This window comes from Tamandua tetradactyla, chromosome 15, assembly GCF_023851605.1.
Source record: "Tamandua tetradactyla isolate mTamTet1 chromosome 15, mTamTet1.pri, whole genome shotgun sequence".
Lineage (NCBI taxonomy): Eukaryota > Metazoa > Chordata > Mammalia > Pilosa > Myrmecophagidae > Tamandua > Tamandua tetradactyla.
This window is the reverse complement of record NC_135341.1, coordinates 74,679,104-74,693,264: the sequence shown is the minus strand read 5'-3', so window position 1 is coordinate 74,693,264 and position 14,161 is coordinate 74,679,104. Positions and strand designations below refer to the sequence as shown.

The window sequence follows — 14,161 nt, the reverse complement described above, 5'->3', positions numbered from 1 at the left end:
CCCAGGGCCAGATGGTTTCACAGGGGAATTTTATCAAACATTCCAAACAGATAACACCAATCCTGCTCAAATTTTTCAAAAAAATTGAGGGAAAAGGAACACTACCTAATTCATTTTATAACATCACTTTAATACCTAAACCAGGTAAAGATGCTACAAAAAAGGAAAGCTACAGACTAATCTCCCTAATGAATACAGATGTCAAAATTCTCAACAAAACATTAGCAAATCAAATCCAACAGATTTGCTACACCATGACCAAGCGGGGTTTATTCAAGGAATGCAAGGATGGTTCAACACAAGAAAATCAGTTAATGTAACACAGCACATTAATAAACTGAAAGGTAAAAAATCATATGATCATTTTGATTGATGCTGAAAAAGCATCAGACAAAATTCAACATCCTTTTCCAATAAAAAAAACTTCTAAAGTTAGGAAGCAAAGGTAACTTCCTCAACATGATAAAAGGCATATGTTAAAACTCCATACAAACATTGTGCTCAATGGTGAGGGGCTGAAAGTTTTCCCCCTAAGATCAGGAATGAGACAAGGATGCCCATTGTCACCATTATTATTCAACATTGTACTAGAAGTTCTAACAAGAGCAATCAGACAAGGAAAAGGAATAAAAGCCATCCAAATTGGAAAGGAAGAAATATTTTCATTATTTGCAGATGACGTCATACTATAGTTGGCAAATCCTGAGAAATCTACAACAAAGTTACTTGAGCTAATAAATTCAGCAAGGTGGCAAGTGATACTATTAATGTGCAAAAAATCAGTAATGTTTCTATACAAAAGCAATGACCTAATTGAGAAGTCAATTAAGGAAAAAATTCCATTCAAAATAGCAAATTAAAGAATCAAGTATCTAGGAATGAACTTAACTAGTGCTATAAAGGACTTGTACACAAAGAACTATATAACATTGTTAAAAGAAATAAAAGAAGATCTAAATAGGTGGAAAGACATTCCATGCTCATGGATAGGAAGGCTAAATTGTAGTTATGATGTCAATTCTACCCATTTGATCTACAGATTCAACATAGTACCAATCAAAATTCCATCAACCTACTTTGAAGACTTGGAAAAGCTAGTTACCAAATTCATCTGGAATGGAAAGAAACCTGTATAGCTAAAAGCATCCTACAAAAGAAGAATGAAGTGGGAGGATCAACACTCCCTGATTTTAAAACTTATTATAAAGCCATGGTGGTCAAAACAGCACGGTACTGGAAAGCAGAATCTATACCTTCCTGACCAGCAGTAGCAACTGCAGAACTGCAGGAGACAACCTTTCTAGACAAGGAAGTTGAGGAGGAGAGACTGACCGGAAGAGGGCTGCCCGGTGTGGACTCTACACCTTGGGAACATTATTGCATATGGAATGGCTGCTTTTGGAAGACTGTTGCCCAGAAGAAAAGACGTTTGATTTTCACAAGCCAAAGATATATTGAAGTATAGAGGGCTGCTCTATTTGTATTTGCAGGGCTCAACTCTCCAGTTCTCAATTCACTGACAGTAAACACTATGAAAATGACTTCCAGAGCTCTTTTGGGTTGCATGAGACTCATTCAGGAGATATCTGCAAAGTCTGTGTTTTGCTTGTGAAAAGGCGGAAGAAGCTGCCAGCAGGATCAAAAAAAAAAAAACTGGAATCACGTGGTAGATGCAAGGGCAGGACCCGGTCTAAAGACTACATTGAAACCAAAGAAAGTGAAAACTCTATCTGGAAACAGGATAAAAAGCAACCAGATTAGTAAACTGCAGAAAGAATTTAAACATCACAATTCTGATGCTCACAGTAGCACCTCAAGTGCCTCCTCAGCCGGGTCTCCTTGTTACAGTAACCAGTCTGATAATGGCTCAGATACTGAGATGGCTTCTAGCTCTAAAAGGACACCCATCTTTTCCTTTTTAGATCAGACAGATTTAGACAGAAAATATGTTGTGGGATAATCCATAAAGGCCATTTGGGGGAAGTCCTTATTAACACACACCTATTCAAGCCTTGCTGCAGCAATAAGAAAATAGCTGCTGAGAAGCCAGAGAAGCAGGGGCCAGAGCCGCTACCCTTCTCCACTCAGGAGTGGTGACTGAGCTTTATATGTAGAAGGGGAACAAAAAAAAATTTTTTTTTCTTGGAAAGACAACAAAGCAACAAAGTGATCCTCCTATTTTTAACTTGGATACTTGTTATTCTGCCAAAAGACAATTATCTAGAATGGTTTTGCATGGGTTATTTTTCCCCCCAGTTCCACAAACTCTGAAGCCAGTGTCTAGCATACTAAAAGAAAAAGAGAAGTGTATATAATATTTAAGATGCTGAGTATTTCATAGGAAAGGTGAGTGCTGCTGTAACGTGCTCCTTAAGTCTTTTCTTAAATCCCCTTCTAATGAATGAAATTAGGGGAATTTCAGGGGACAGAGATGGAATTTGCTGTATGATAAACCATATGTAGTTTCAGTTTTTTCTATATTGAGAAGCTATGGTTGGGGCATTTTTTAAGATGACTGGCTAAACTTGTTTTCTGTTATGATAGTAAATTTGTCATAATTCAATAATATGGACTTGCCCCTAGAGGTATTTGTTAATAACTTTGAAATATTAAGTTCTTGCCAAGATTCTAATTATTCAAACCTGTACTACTGAATATCAAACAGGACACACTAAGCGTTCCGGTGTAAATACCTTGAAAGAAAAAGTAATTACTAAATATACAGAGAGGTAACTTGACTGTATATGTTGCATTCTGTGTCACCTCCATGTTAATATTTGATCAATATTATAATTTATATGTGACTTCTAAAGCACTATCAAAGCTCCTCTTGGGGAAATGGCAAGCCTTCAGGATAAGTGATCCTATATGAATAGTACCAGAGTATTACTACATGGTAGAGAATAAATATTATGAAAAATGTCTGAAAAATAAAGTGTGCAAGCCTTCAGGATGGCACAAAACAAAGGTTAATGCTTCCTGCAACATTTCTTAGAAGGCTTGTCTAGAATGTATACATCTGATTTTTGTTTGTGTTATATAATTGCTTGGTGACTACACTGAAAATCTGCACAATTCAGTTTTAGCTCTGTATTACTTCAGTTGACCTTTGTAAAGGGTTTATCTGCGTAGAGTGGGTGTTTGACTTGTTTTAAGCTATTAGTTTTTTTTTCTTTTCAATATTTAAAGTAAAATTCTACTAGAAGAAAAGAAGTGCGTGTTAATGATGAATGGGTTGGTTTTTGGTTTGGCTTCTTTTAGTCAGGCTTTCTGAATGTTGATATGTTAGGTGATAAATAAATCCTGAATATGGAGCGCTTCAATTCTAAATCTATTAAAAGCCTCTCACTTGAATCCAAAAAAAACATCATGGTACTGGCACAAAGATAGAAGTATTGACCAATGGAATCAATTTGGGAGTTCAGAAACACAAAACTAAATCTATGGTCAACTGATCTTCAACAAGGCTCCCAAATCCACTGAACTGGTACGAAATAGTCTTTTCAATAAATGGGCATGGGAGAACTGGATACCAACAGCTAGAAGAATGAAAGAGGACTCTTACTTTACACCCTATACAAAAAGTAACTTAAATTGGATCAACCACCTAAGCATAAGAACCAATACCATTAAGCTCCTATAAAGGAAATGCAGATCAAGACTACAATGAGGTATCTCCTCACACCTATAAGAATGACTGCTATTAAACAAACAGGAGACTACAAGTATTGGAGAAGATGTGCAGAAATTGGGACTTATGTACTGCTGGCTGGAATGTATAATGGTACAGCCACTATGGAAGACAGTCTGGAGTTTCCTCAGAAAACTAAATATCAATTTGCCCCATGACCCAGCAAAACCACTACTCAGTATATAACCCAGAAGATCTGAAAGCAGTGACACAAACAGAGTTTTCACTCCGATGTTCACAGCACTATTCACAATTGCTAAAAGATGCTGTGGTAGTTAGAGTCAGTTGTCAACTTGGCCAGGTGAATGTACCTAGTTTTGTTGCTGCGGACATGAGCCAATGGTATGTGAACCTCATCTGTTGCTAATTACATCTGCAGTCGGTTAGGAGGCGTGCCTGCTGCAATGAATGATGTTTGACTTAACTGGCTGGTGCTTAAATGAGAGAGCTCAACGTAGCACAGCCTAAGCAGCTCGGCATTCCTCATCTCAGCACTTGCAGCTCAGCCCAGGCCTTTGTAGATGCAGAAAGGAATTACTCCTGGGACAGTTGTTGGAACCCAAAGGCCTGGAGAGAAGCCAGCAGAGACCATCCTGTGCCTTCCACATAAGAAGGAACCTCAGTAGGAAGTTAGCTGCCTTTCCTCTGAAGAACTAACAAAATAAATCCCTTTTTATTAAAAGCCAATCCGTCTTCTGGTGTGTTGCATTCCGGCAGCTAGCAAACTACAACAGATGGAAACAGTCCAAGTGGCCATCAACAGAAGAGTGGATGAACAAAATGTGGTGTTTACATGCATTGGAATATTATGCAACCATAAGACAAAATGACATCCTGAATCACATGACAAGATAGATGACCCCTGAGGACATAAATGCTGAGTGAAATAAACCAGACACAAAAGGACAGATACTGTATGATTCCACTTTTATGACCATGGTAAAGGTAAAATCAGAGGCTTATAACACAGAATACAGGGGACCTAGGGATACACAGAAGCTTGAGATGGGTTTGCTAATGAGGCTGAACTTAATTGTTAGGGAATAGACAGATGTGAAGGCAGCTCACTAGTTGGGTCTATAAGTAGTACTACCATATTGAAGGTGAAAATGATCAATTGGCGTTGTATAGACTCATGTGTCCAACCAATTAACAATAAGTTTTTGCATGAACTGCTGCAAAGATATGAATCTTGTACAAAGAGTGTATAATTTCAGAGGATAGCAGGGAAAGTGATATTGCACGCTCTGGGCTATGTTTAACTGGAAAACATCAACAGTACAACAGCAGTACCAGGGATACATAATGGGGGAGGGACAAGAGTTAAAAGGAGGTTTGGATTTTTTATTTCGTGAGAGTGTGTTTATCGGCTATCTTTCTCTTGGGAACAATGAAGTTATCTAAAGTTGAGAGTGTTGATGGACTGCTGACTTTGGACATTATACATGAAGCCCAATAAATGGAGGTGGCTGAAAGATGCACTGACTAAGAAGTTCATCTGGTGAACAATGGTGTAAATAAATAATTGAACACAGTGCTGCTACAAAAATGGGGGGACATTTATTGAGGCAAAATAAGCCAGAAACAAAAGAGCAAATATTGTATGATCTCATTTAAAAAATACTTACAAGAAAACTGGGGCCTAGATTGTAGTTTCTTATAGCAGTCATTTTTAGTCTGCAGTGGTAATTGTTATTTCTGGATTTTGAAGGGCTGTTTTATATATGTATAACCTGGTATTCAGAGATAAGAATGAAGCTGATTGGGTCAGGATTAAGGTAATTCAGAATATAGGGGTAAGGAAGACATTGTCTATATTTTAGAACTTTACCTATTCTTTGAGACCAAAGGAACAAAGTTTTATTATATCCAGTACCTAGGTTTTCTGTAGCACATAATCCAACTTATCCTGTCTGGATAGCTCATTTAAACAATCCAAATACCAGGAGCATAGAATAATAATGAGAGCCTTGAATCCTGTATGGCTTAATGTAATGCCTGGATACATCCCAGAGTATATTAAGCATATAATCAAAAAGTATTGCAAAGTTCCTTGAAGGATGGGAGAAAAATTATGGAACTATTAAACTTTACCATAGGGACACCCAAATCAATAGGCCAAGCCCTTGATCTTGAGGCTTGCTCTTATGAATCTTATGTACAGAGCAGAGAAGCTTAGCCTACCTATGGGTATGCCTAAGAGTCCCCTCCGGAGGACCTCTTTGTTGCTCAGATGTGCAACTCTGTAAGTAAAACCATTACCCACACCAATACGTGGGACATCCAGGGGTGAAAGTCTTCCTGGAGGCGTGGGAGATGACTCTCAGGGATGAGTCTGGCACTGGCACCATGGGATCAACAATGCCATCTTGACCAAAAGGGGGAAATGAAGTGTAACTAATAATCAGTGGCTAAGAGAGTTCAAATAGAGTCAAGAGGCTACACTGGAGGCCATCTTACACATACTTCAGTTAGACACTGCTACCTTTCATAACTGGTCAAAACTCAACCAGGACCTTTCCTGCCAATCCTAAAGAACACCTAGGGCATTATATTCGAGTCTACAAAGGTTCCATGCACTAAGGTAACGCTCCAAATCCTACAATCTCCAGATGGGTCCCTGGACAAGTTCTGAAATGCAGAGGGACCAGCCCTTCCAGAACATCAACTAGTTCTACCCCCCATCCCATTTTATTGACAGCCCCTTCCAACATGAAAAAGTTAAAGTGGGAATAGCCAAAATACTCCTAAAGAGTGGGAGAAAGATCAAAGGTGATGGTAAAGTTATACAGAGAAAGGAAAGTTTAACAAATGAGTATGAGTGGTGAATTATTATACTGATATTTCTTTTTAGCCTCTAGTACCTTAGAGCAGCTAGAAATAAAAACCTAAAATTTGTGGAATTATAGCCCATACCAAACTCTGAAATCTTTTCTACAACTAATTGTTGTGATGTACTTTGAGATTTATTGCTTTTATGTATATATGTTCCTTAAAGAGAAGGAGGAGCATAATAGAGAAGATAGGATTTAATACATGAGTATGACTGCTGAATCATTAAATTGATATTTCTGTTGGTCTCTAGTGTCTTGAAAGCAGCTAGGAGAAAAACCAAAAAATCGTGGAACTGTAACCCATACCAAACTTTAAAATCTGTTCTATAACTACTTGTTAAAATGTATTTGGAAATGTATTGCTTTGCTGTATATATGTTATATTTCACAATTTAAAAAAAAGTTTAAAGAAAGGTCTATTGACACCCACTGGAGTATCAAGATTGTAAAATTCAACCTACCTACTCAGTTTCTTTAGTTTCACATAAACAAGAAACACAAGTTAAAATTTCAGTTTGTGTTTTTCAGAGTACAAACAGTCCCTTGAAAAATTCTTGCCTGAAAATTGCTATCAGAACCATCACTGTTTAAGAATTTGCATGTTTCCTCCTTCTGTCTTCTGTGAATCTGAATCCTCATATTAAAGGCAACAAGCTAGAAACCTGAAGATGTAAAATTAGCTTGCCTTCTAGAAAAAAAACATTTGGGGGCTGGGAGTTTATCAACGAAATAATGTGATGAACTATTATAATAAAAATAGCTACATTATCTAGGGTCTACTATACACAAAACTCTGATAGCCACTTTTTCAACATTCATCATATTCTATCCCTACAAAAGCCAAACAAAATAGGTGCTGTTATACTTTTTTTTTTTGCTTGGGCAGGCTCCAGGAATCGAACCTGGGTCTTTGGCACAGTAGTGATATACTATTTTAAGGTCAGGAAAAGGGTCAGAGAAATGAAATTACTTGCCCAACAAAAAGGACCAAGATTTCAACAGATGTTAGTCTGACGCCAAAGCCCACGCGCTTTTCAGTATTTCAAACTCTATCTGGTCTCCTATTTGACAGAACATCAAATAATCAGTATCATCATTACATTAAGATATGTATCAAGTACACAGAGATATGCATGTGTTTGTCTGTTATGTGTATGTAATACAGAAGCAGAGATAAAGATACAGAATATAAGTGTGAATAAACCGAGAAAAAAAGGCAGCTTCCCCCAATCCCCTGGTCCTGCCTTACAGCAAATCCAACATGCTCCAGTCATGTGACTGCCAGAAAATAACCCCACCTCTCCGGAGTCCTGTGTCCTCATTTGTAAAATAAGAGTCATCAATAAGAACCCACTTCTGCTCTGAAAAGAATAGGGGCATGTAAAAAGGAAGCGTGAGCCCCTATAGCTAAAGCTGGAACAATTTGAGCAAAATAAACATTAGCAGCATCAGATTATAACCCCCAGAACAAAATATATATCCATGAGTACATACTGATATAAATAAATAATTAAACAAATATATAAGTGGAAGAAAAGGGACAGTTATTCCTTACAGGATAATTCCAATTAGTAAATGTAGAAGTAAGGGAAATATAAAATCATCCTTAGGCAAACACCGCAGTAAAAATTGCTGCAGGCAACTTCCCCTTATTGATGGTAAGATCAGTGAGTAGAGATATGAGGAGAAAAAGGATTTTAGTATAGTCTCAAAGTATCTTCCCCAAGATATTCACCGATTACAAAGAGAGAAGTAGTAAGTTTATAGATCGCTTGTTTAAACAAGTGATCAAAGTTAACATCCCCAGTAAAAGCCATAATATCGTGTACCCTGAATGTGAATCGAGGACACACACAACCCCTTCTGCTGTGTCCTTACCCAGAATGCAGAACTTCAATCTAATCAGGACAAAACACAGTCAGACCCAAATTGAGGGGCAGTCGACACACTAAGTTACCAACATACACCAGAAAGGTCAAGGTCACAAAAAACAAGGGAGAAAAGGGAAGCTATTACAAATTGGAGGATAGTAAGGAGAGAGAATAAATAAATACATGTAGGATCCTGGACTGGATCCTGGGACAGAGGCACTAGCAGGAAAACAAGGTAAAATACTAGTCTCCTGGTTTTGATACCTGGGCTATGGTTATGCAAATTGTTAACAGTAGGGGGATGTGTTTAACTGCAAACACAGTGCAATTAAAAGGAAGTGTTAAGTTCCTAAATCACAACCCTTTTTACCACCTCTGAGCCTGTTATCATGTTTTCCTCCTTTAACCGAAATGGCCTCGCCACACTTTCACATCACCAAATCCTTCCCATCCATTGAGTGCAGACATAGTGCCATCCCCTCCATGATTCTCCCCGTTGGAAATCATTTCTCTAGCCTCTTACCTCAAACTAAACTGCACCCTTCCCATGACACCTGTCCTGTTCTCCTTTGTATTTTAGCCATTGATATAAGTGACTCATTTATCCTACTGGACACGTTCATTAAAGACACATTATCGTCCTGTTACTCCACATTGTCCCTGCAACTGGATCTGAGTTAGGGCTCAGTAATGGCTTTTTGAAAAACTCTTGACTACTATTGTCTTTGTGAACTTCTAGCTCATAAGGAACCAATAAATGAAACAAAATGCCAATGTATTCATATGCAATGAGAAACAGGAGACATGCCAAAGGGACAGGGAGCTCATGTTGATTTAGCCAGCACACTTCTTCCTGGTAGAAGAGGCATATGTAGAGATGAACTGGAATCAGAAGGGTGCTCTGGAAGTAAGGAGAGCAAGGGGGTGATTTTCATGAATAATGGCAACAAGCAAGGTGGTCTGAGCATAAAGCTGCACCCACTACCAGCACCAGACCTCCCTATTCTCAAGCCTGGACCTCATCTATGCTCAGTGCTCCAAAAACACTGACACATTTTCCTCCAAGACCCCACTTTTCTGCTTCAACACTAGCCAGTCTATTTTTTTTTTTTTTTTTGCAGTTCCTGGACTTGGTGCACCTTAGAACCACTGGGAGAGCTTTCAAACTTCGTGATACCTGCATCATACCCTAGAGCAATTAAATCAGAATCTCTGGGGTTGAGCCTTAGGCAGCATGAGTTTTTAAAGTTCTCCAGGTGATTCTAATGTACAGCCAGGTTTGAGGACTACTTTCTCTATTATATAATTTCTGTTTAACTATGTTAATATCACCAAGCAGGAAATGTCTAACCTTTCCTACTTTTTTGCCCTTGGAGATAGTCATGTGTTTTTTTTTTTCCTCTCTTTTCTCTCTTTCTTCCCTGCAGAAAACTAATCATGTGATCTCACCTGTTCTGTATCATGTCCACTAATTTGATCCCCAGTTTCTAGGGATGCCCATCTTCATCAGAAAGGAAAACCTTCAGACAAAGGATGATAACGTGTCTTTAATGAACTTGTCCAGTAGGATAAATGAATCACTTATGTCAATGGCTAAAATACAAAGGAGAACAGGACAGATGTCATGGGAAGGGTGCAGTTTAAGGGCACAGTTTAGTTTGAAGTAAGAGGCTCTACTTATTCATAGGCCTCTAGTGCAGAAAATTTTTAGCTATACTAACAAAAGCAGGTAGGACAAAATGCTTTTGGCAGGTATAACAAATGGAAGCAGCCAGGGTTTTATCTTTTACTGAAATGATATAGGAGGCAGTTGGAAGCAAATGGTTAAGAATTCATTTATCAAAAAAAGAAATGATTGAGGGTGAACTTCCTTGTGGGGCCCTGTGTAGGTCTACGATGTGATACAAAAATGAATCAGAAAAATATTTATCTCATATGTTGAGAGTCTGGCATAGTTTGTACATTGTTTAATGTGCTGAGTGTGTTGTGTGAGATAAAATGCTATGAGGGGCTAGGCTGGGGATTGTGATCTCCAGACAAGATAGCATAGAGGTCTTTGTAGAGGAGATAGCATTTAATTCAGCTAGGCCTGGGAGGATGGCAGGGTTTGAAGATATGGGGCTGGGAGGAAGGGAAAGGTATTCTGAAAGTGAATAGCCTAAACCAAGGTGAGGAGGTGTGAAACTGCAGACAATAGGGACCAGGAAGTAGTTCCATTTCCCCTGGGTGGACACAAAGAAGGAGATGCGATATTTGAAATATTCTGCCACTTTAGTAGGTTTAGAACTATTCCCTTTAAAAATTTAGTTAGAGCTTGGCAGGAAGCCATGAGAGTTTGGTTGTTTGCTTTTTATACTCATAATCTGGTGTGATGGGTCCATGCAGTTCAATACTACATGTAGCGACCTCTCAGATGCATTTATACATTTCAATCTTGCCAGGTCCCAAATTAAATTACGGAGGAGTGAACCTGGAGATAAAAAGATCAGGCATTTCAACGGAGATAGCATCTTTGTATGAACTGCAAGTTTTGCCACCTGCCATTTCCAATATTATTACTTTACCTTAGTAAAAGGGGGATAATGTCAGGTCTGTGTGAGTTAAGAGTAAATTTGGGTCTGAAAATGAAAAATATCTCTGTTAACAACAAGAACAAAGCGATCTGCACGCACATCATGCGCTGGAGCCAGGGAGGGGCAGCCCAGCAGCTCCGCAGCGCAGAGCCCTGGAAGCCCGGCAGCTGTTCTCCAGGCCCTGCCTCCGCAGCCGTTACCATGGCAACACTCCCTGCCAGGAGGGCGGCGGCACCCAAGGAAACTAACTACCCATCATTTAAAAATCAACACAGATGATCCTGGACTGGATTATGAACCAGAAAAAAAAAATACTGTTACAGAAATGTCCATTCTAAAGACATAATTGGGACAACTGGTGGAATTTTAATATAGACTGTGGAATGGATGGTGGTTTTCAAACTTGAGTAAGCTACAGAAATTTCTGGGTGGCTTGTGAAAACACAGACTGATGGGGGCCCCACCCCCAGAATTTCTGATTCAGTATTTTTGAGGAGCAGCCTGAGAATCTGTTTTTCTAACGAGTTCCTAAGTGTTACTGATGCTGTCAGTCTGGCACCACACTTTGAGAACCAGCGGATTACATAACAGCATAATAGCAGTGTGTCCCTGGTAATGTCCTGTTTTTGGTTGTTTTATTGTGGTTATGTAAGAGAATGTCCTTAGCCTTACAGAATACTCATGGAAGCATTTAGCAGTAAAGGGGCATCATGTCTGCAACTTACTCTCAAATGGTTCAGGATAAAGATCAATAAATAGCTCAGAAAGAGAAACAAAGAGGGAAGAGGGGGAGAGGAGGTGAATAAATAACATTATAAAGCAAATGTAGTAAAATGTTAACAGTTGGGAAACCTGGATGAAGAGTATATAGGAGCTCATTGTGTTATTATTGTAAATTTTCTAGGTAGTTTAAAATTACTTTAAAATAAAGAGTTAAAATTAATTCAGGGACAGATAGTTTATCATCTAGATCTGCAATTTCCAATATAGTAGGCACTAGCCACACGTGGTTATTTAAATTTAAAGTAATTAAACTTAAATAAAATGTAACACCCAGCTCCTCAGTCATACTAGCCACAAGTCACTTCAAGTGCTCAAGAATCATGTGTGAAATGAAATCAGGAGGAAAGATAGATGATAAAGACTGAGATGGTATAACCTAGGAATGCCTAGAGTGTATAATGATCGTAACCATTTGTACAAATTTAAAATGTTTTTACATGAGGAAGAGCAAAGGGTGTTGAAAATAGATGGTAATTAATATGTTAAAACTTTAACATGTGTGAGACTAAAGCGAAAAATATTTATTTGGTACAAAATTTATATTCTGACTAGTGTATTTTCTAAAATAACTTATGTGGACAGCTTAATTGAACACCATAAGTACATGGAACCTTGAGTAGGGCATGAGATTTTTGTAGGTTTTTCCAGAGTGATGCCCCCAATAAATACTAGAGTGATCTGAACAGTGAATAAAAAGTATTTGCAAAGCCCCTTTGGGGTTGGCGAGAAAGGGGGAAAACTCAACTTCCCCAAGTGGAGAATTCTTCATATTCTCACAAGCAATGGGGACAACCAAAGCAATAGGCAGAGCCCTCAATCTGGGGGTTTGTTCATATGAAACTTAACCCCACAAAGGATAGGCTAAGGCTACTTAAAATTAGGCCTAAGAGTCACCCCCAGAGAACCTCTTTTGTTGCTCAGTTGAGGCCTCTCTCTCTCAGGCAACATGACAAGCAAACTCACTGCCCTCACCCTCTCTATGTAGGACATGACCCCCAGGGGTGTGGACCTTCCTGGCAACATGGAACAAAAATCCTAGAGTGAGCAAGGGATTGAGAAAACCTTCTTGACCAAAAGTGGGAAGAGTGAAATGAGACAAAATCTCTCAGTGGCTGAGAGATTCCACAGTCAAGAGGCTATCCTGGAGGTTATTCTTACACAACATATAGATATCACCTTTTTAGTTAAGGTGTAATGGAGAGGCTGGAGGGAACTGCCTGAAACATAGAGCTGTGTTTCACTAGCCATATTTCTTGAAGATGATTGTATAATGATATAGCTTTCACAATGTGACTGTGTAATTGTGAAAACCTTGTGTCTGATGCTCCTCTTATCTACCTTATTGACAGATGAGTAAAACATATGGATTAAAATAAATAAATAATAGGGGGAATAAATGTTAAAATAAATTTAGTAGATTGAAATGCTAGTGATCAATGAAAGGGAGGGGTAAGGGGTATGGTATGTATCAATTTTTTTTGGTTTTCTTTTTATTTCTTTTTCTGAACTGATGCAACTGTCTAAGAAATGACCATGATGATGAATATACAACTATGTGATGATACTGCAAGTTACTGATTATATAACAAGAATGGAATGATCATATGGTAAGAATGTTTGTGTTTGTAAGTTGAATAAAAAATAAATACATTGAAAAAAAAGAAGAAGAGGACTTCCGGAGAAGATGGCGGCTTAGTAAGATGCGCGGGTCTTAGTTCCTCCTCCAGAACAGCTACTAGGGGAGTAGAAACGATACAGAACAGCTCCCGGAGCCACAACAGAGATCAAGAAGACAGCGTACCCCATTCTGGAATGGCTGACTGGCTGGGAGTACCCGCTCCGGTGAGATCGCCGAGGGGCAGGGGCTTCCCCAGGCCAGGGCGGCAAGCAGCCGGAGTCCCTCCCTTCCTCCTTCCTGGGCCAGCTGGGAGAATTGGACAGGCGGTCCCCTCAAGCCGCGGCGGCTGGTGACCCCCCCCACACAGGGCCCCCCGGACCAACTGGGATAATTGGATCAGAGATCCCCAGGCCGCGGAGAACGATGACCGGGGTCCCTTCCGAAAACGTGGCTTCCCGGTCCGGCTGGGAACGGTACACTCTCCCAGGCTGCGGCGGCTGGAGCCCTCCCGCCACGCTTGGCGCCCCGGGTCGGCTAGGAGATTTGGACAGGCGCTCTCACGGGCTGCGGCGGCCGGCAACCCTCCCCGCATTCGGATCCCCAGGCCGGCTGGCACTCTTCCAAGCCGCTTCGGCTGGCGAACCTCCCCCACAGCGAGAGTTTTCCAAAGTTAAAAGACCCACAGCACCTTTTACTGGTGGGATCCACAGACAAACGAGTGCCACGAGCGCCACCTACTGGGCAGGATAAGAAAAACAGAACCCAGAGATTTCACAGAAAAATCTTTCAAC

General features: G+C 39.6%; 1 protein-coding gene and 1 pseudogene across 1 annotated transcript in view; one reads left to right on the top strand and one right to left on the bottom strand.

Annotated features, from left to right (window-relative positions):
- Positions 1–14,161, bottom strand: part of NEK11 (NIMA related kinase 11) — a 346,803-nt gene that overhangs the window by 250,150 nt on the left and 82,492 nt on the right. The window lies entirely within an intron of this gene.
- LOC143657772 (SIN3-HDAC complex-associated factor pseudogene) lies at positions 1,384–2,097 on the top strand (annotated as a pseudogene).